The sequence below is a fragment of the Mizuhopecten yessoensis genome, unplaced genomic scaffold (assembly GCF_002113885.1).
Source record: "Mizuhopecten yessoensis strain PY_sf001 unplaced genomic scaffold, ASM211388v2 scaffold6111, whole genome shotgun sequence".
Classification (NCBI taxonomy): domain Eukaryota; kingdom Metazoa; phylum Mollusca; class Bivalvia; order Pectinida; family Pectinidae; genus Mizuhopecten; species Mizuhopecten yessoensis.
In genome coordinates this window covers 325,121-330,909 of record NW_018406385.1, presented here as the reverse complement: position 1 = coordinate 330,909, position 5,789 = coordinate 325,121, and the positions used below count along the sequence as shown (strand labels likewise).

The window sequence follows — 5,789 nt, the reverse complement described above, 5'->3', positions numbered from 1 at the left end:
TTGAATATTACATGTTAATAACTTGATTGGAATTATAACCTTGAGTTGACAGTTTGATACTTTGAAAATTTTGAGCCAGCCCTACCCCCAAGGGCTGTAGGGTGGGGCTCAAGGGAGTCAGTGTGCTAAAATTTCTTCATTTTCCTTGTTTAGAATCAGAGGTGCTAGTTTCAAATCCTTTTTAGTCTGAAATCTGTATGCTTGATATTGAATAAGGTGGTTTTATTGTTTTTTGTCACTTTGAATAATATTTCTGTTCATGTTAAAAACGAAATCAACTCTCTGTATAAATATATCAGGTGACCGTTAAGGCCCATGGGCCTCTTGTTAATTATTACAATCGTTGACAAACTTGATTATATGAAGTCACGGTATTAATTTTTTGAATATATGACAAATTAAAATAATATCATTCTGTTTAGCATACACATTGTTGTCCGGTCATCAATGAGCCAGCTTTTTTGGCATTTGTTTTGGAAATATAAATTATTTTTGTTCTTTAATACAAACATACAGAAAAACATTTCCATCAGAAAAAAATAACATTGAAAATAAACATTTAAACCTCAGACCACCCAAAATATCAAAAATAAAAATGAGAAAAGGATCTTTTCTGAGTGAAAAAATCGACAGAGGTATAGGATTCTCACTCAGGAATCTCTGCGAATCTATACCTACTAGGTATTGAAATAGACAATCATCAACTCATTCTAATTAGTATTTTTTTATTTAACGACATCTAATTACTTGTATTTGTAATACTTATCCTGCTGTATTTCAGCTCTCTCCATTACGTACCTACAAATGGTTGGTCAATTATCTTTTGTAATTGTCTGACTCATAATTTTATCTCCTAATCCGTTTTTGTGGTGAATCAATTCTCTGAACAATGTATTTTTTTTACTTCGAGACAGCAAACAATGTTCATGTTCTTCTTATTGTGGACCTGTAACATTCTATACAGTCTCGTTTAGATCGAAATCTGTTTAGAATGTATTTTTTTTTTCGTATTTTGATACACTATATAACCATATGCAGATTTAAACAAAATTTCCAAATGTATTCTGATTGAAAGTAGATTCGGAACTGTCAATGTCTGGGTGGTGGCCTTGGGGATCGCTTGCTTTACGATCGTACACAATGGATGTGGCAACGATACAAGATTTATATCACCGTGTATGATGTCACCTTTCTGATTCATGGTTCATAATCACGCTAGATATACAGATCACAGGGTCGTTTTTAATTCCCATCCTCACATTGACTTTCATTGCCAGCTTTTTTGGGAAAGATAGTGTATTATAAATATATAATCCTTTTTTATTGCCAGCCCTTTTGTAAAGATAGTTTATTATACATGAGTGCATAACTGAATTTCATTCAAATGTTTAAATACAAAATTGTTAGATATTCTAATATTTTATTAAGGAAAGAGGACTTGACATGTATTATATTTTTGGCATCCATTCAGTAGTAAAACTGTAAGGGAGGCATCAAGTTGAAACTCAGAGGGAAACATTTTGATACACAATGTCAGCCTAGAGGGGGAAATTTACTACATAGTACAATCATAGAGGGAAACAATTAATAATCTAGCTGATAATGAAATGTTTACTTAAACCTATAAACTGAGATGGAAACATTTACTTTAAACATAGAGGGGGACATTTACTTTAAACCTAGATAGAAACATGTACTTTAACCCTAGATGAAAACATTTAATTTAAACTTAGAGGGACACATTTACTTTTAAACATAGATGGAAACATTTACTTTAAACCTTAAGAGGGAAACATTTACTTTAAACATACAGGGAAACAATCACTATAAACCTGGAGGGAAAAATTTAGTTTAAACCTAGAGGGAAACATTTACTTTAAACCTAGAGGGAAAAATTTACTTTTAACCTAGAGGGAAAAATTTACAATAGACCTAGAGGGAAACATTTAAAATAAACCTAGAGGGAATCATTTACTGTGAATTTAGATTGAAACATTTACTTTAAACCTAAATGGAAGCATTAACTTTAAACCTTTAAAACTTTGTCTGACATTTTATCTTCAAATTATTGAAGTTGGTCAGTACCATTCAGAAGTAGAAGTAGAACCTAGAGGGAAACATTTACTATAAACCTAGATGGAACAATTTACTTTAAACTGAGAGGGAAACATTTACTGTGAACCTAGAGGGAAACATTTACTACAACCCTAAATGGAAACATTTACTTTAAACCTAGGGTGGAAAATTTACTTCAAACCTAGATGGACACATTTACTTTGAACCGAGATGGAAACATTTACTTTAAACCTAGGGGGGGGGGGACATTTACTTTAAGCCTGGGGGAAACATTTACATGTGCTTCAAACCTAGATGGAAACATTTACTTTAAATCTAGAGGGAAACATTTACTATAAACCTAGAGGGAAACATTTACTTTAAACCTAGAGGGAAACATTTACTGTAGACTTATAGGAGAAATTTACTATTAACCAAAATAAGGTGACGCCTCATATATATGCTTTAATATATATAGAAGTTCAGCAATTAACTCATTCACCCCTGAAGACACATTTGAACTCTTCCAATTCAGTGGTTGGAATAGTTCATTATGAAATTTCAGGGGTAAATGGGAAATGAGATAAAGAAATCCACAATATACAAACAAAACAAAACTTTCAGCTCCTGAGCCCACAGGTACCTAAAGATAACATCTATCAGATACCCAGACCACCACTTTAACCGTTATATTTATCCAAAAACTAATATAAACGTAGGTGTCAGTAATACATTTCTATGTTAATTAAACTGTATAATGGAGATTCCTATATAAACCCAACATCCGACTAGGTGTCAGTAATACATTTCTATGTTAATTAATCTGTATAATGGGGATTCCTATATAAACCCAACCTCCGACTAGGTGTCAGTAATACATTTCTATGTTAATGAAACTGTAAAATGGGGATTCCTGTATAAACCCAACCTCCGACTAGGTGGCAGTAATACATTTCTATGTTAATTAAACTGTATAATGGGCATTCCTGTATAAACCCAACCTCCGACTAGGTGTCAGGACTATGCATTTCTACTGAACCCATGTAATCTGGATACCTGTCTAAACAAGACCTTTGACTAGGTCCTACTGTATACATTTCTACTGACCCTATATAATCTGGATACCTGTCTAAACAAGACCTTTGACTAGGTCCTACTGTATACATTTCTACTGACCCTATATAATCTGGATACCTGTCTAAACAAGACCTTTGACTAGGTCCTACTGTATACATTTCTACTGACCCTATATAATCTGGATACCTGTCTAAACATGACCTGTGACTAGGTCCCACTGTATACATTTTTACTGACCCCATGTTTAATTAAACTGTATAATGGTGATTCCTGTATAAACCCAACCTCCGACTAGGTGGCAGTAATACATTTCTATGTTAATTAAACTGTATAATGGAGATTCCTATATAAACCCAACATCCGACTAGGTGTCAGTAATACATTTCTATGTTAATTAACCTGTATAATGGGGATTCCTATATAAACCCAACCTCCGACTAGGTGTCAGTAATATGCATTTCTACTGAACCCATGTAATCTGGATACCTGTCTAAACAAGAGCTTTGACTAGGACCCACTGTATACATTTCTACTGAACCTATGTAATCTGGATACCTGTCTAAACATGACCTTTGACTAGGTCCCACTGTATACATTTTTACTGAACCCATGTAATCTGGATACCTGTCTAAACAAGACCTTTGACTAGGTCCCACTGTATACATTTTTACTGACCCCATGTTTAATTAAACTGTATAATGGTGATTCCTGTATAAACCCAACCTCCGACTAGGTGTCGGTAATACATTTCTATGTTAATTAAACTGTATAATGGGCATTCCTGTATAAACCCAACCTCCGACTAGGTGTCGGTAATACATTTCTATGTTAATTAAACTGTATAATGGAGATTCCTATATAAACCCAACATCCGACTAGGTGTCAGTAATACATTTCTATGTTAATGAAACTGTAAAATGGGGATTCCTGTATAAACCCAACCTCCGACTATGTGTCAGTAATACATTTCTATGTTAATCAAACTGTATAATGGGGATTCCTGTATAAACCCAACCCCCGACTAGGTGTCAGTAATACATTTCTATGTTAATTAAACTGTACAATGGGGATTCCTGTATAAACCCAACCTCCGACTATGTGTCAGTAGTACATTTCTATGTTAATTAAACTGTATAATGGGGATTCCTGTATAAACCCAATCTCCGACTAGGTGTCAGTAATACATTTCTTTGTTAATTAAACTGTATAATGGGGATTCCTGTATAAACCCAACCCCCGACTAGGTGTCAGTAATACATTTCTATGTTAATTAACCTGTATAATGGGGATTCCTATATAAACCCAACCTCCGACTAGGTGTCAGTAATACATTTCTTTGTTAATTAAACTGTACAATGGGGATTCCTGTATAAACCCAACCTCCGACTAGGTGTCAGTACTATGCATTTCTACTGAACCCATGTAATCTGGATACCTGTCTAAACAAGAGCTTTGACTAGGTCCCACTGTATACATTTCTACTGACCCTATATAATCTGGATACCTGTCTAAACATGACCTGTGACTAGGTCCCACTGTATACATTTTTACTGACCCCATGTTATCTGGATACCTGTCTAAACAAGCCCTTTACTAGGTCCTACTGTATACATTTCTACGGAGCCTATATAATCTGGATTCCTGTCTAAACAAGACCTTTTACTAGGTCCTACTGTATACATTTCTACGGAGCCTATATAATCTGGATTCCTGTCTAAACAAGACCCTTGACAAGGTCCAACTGTACACATTTCTACTGAACCTATATAATCTGGATACCTGTCTAAACAAGACCTTTTACTAGGTCCTACTGTATACATTTCTACTGAGCCTATATAATCTGGATACCTGTCTAAACAAGACCTTTGACTAGGTCCTACTGTATACATTTTTACTGACCCCATGTAATCTGGATACCTGTCTAAACAAGACCTTTGACTAGGTCCCACTGTATACATTTTTACTGAACCCATGTAATCTGGATACCTGTCTAAACAAGACCTTTGACTAGGTCCCACTGTATACCATTTTACTGTCCCCATGTTATCTGGATACCTGTCTAAACAAGACCTTTGACAAGGTCCAACTGTATACATTTTTACTGACCCTATGTAATCTGGATACCTGTCTAAACAAGCCCTTTGACTAGGTCCCACTGTATACCATTTTACTGAACCTATATAATCTGGATACCTGTCTAAACAAGACCTTTGACTAGGTCCCACTGTATACCATTTTACTGACCCCATGTTATCTGGATACCTGTCTAAACAAGACATTTGACTAGGTCCCACTGTATACATTTCTACAGACCCTATGTAATCTGGATACCTGTCTAAACAAGAGCTTTGACAAGGTCCAACTGTATACATTGCTACTGAACCTATATAATCTGGACACCTGTCTAAACAAGACCTTTGACTAGGTCCCACTGTATCCCATTTTACTGAACCCATGTAATCTGGATACCTGTCTAAACAAGTCCTTTGACTAGGTCCCACTGTATACCATTTTAGTGAACCTATATAATCTGGATACCTGTCTAAACAAGACCTTTGACTAGGTCCCACTGTATACCATTTTACTGAGCCTATATAATCTGGATACCTATCTAAACAAGACCTTTGACTAGGTCCTACTGTATACATTTCTACTGA

At 35.1% G+C, this 5,789-nt stretch overlaps 1 protein-coding gene across 3 annotated transcripts in view; it reads left to right on the top strand.

The window, feature by feature from the left end:
• The window catches only part of LOC110451500 (stAR-related lipid transfer protein 5-like), a 51,846-nt gene that overhangs the window by 38,328 nt on the left and 7,729 nt on the right, over positions 1-5,789 (top strand). The gene's annotated exons all lie outside the window — the stretch shown is intronic.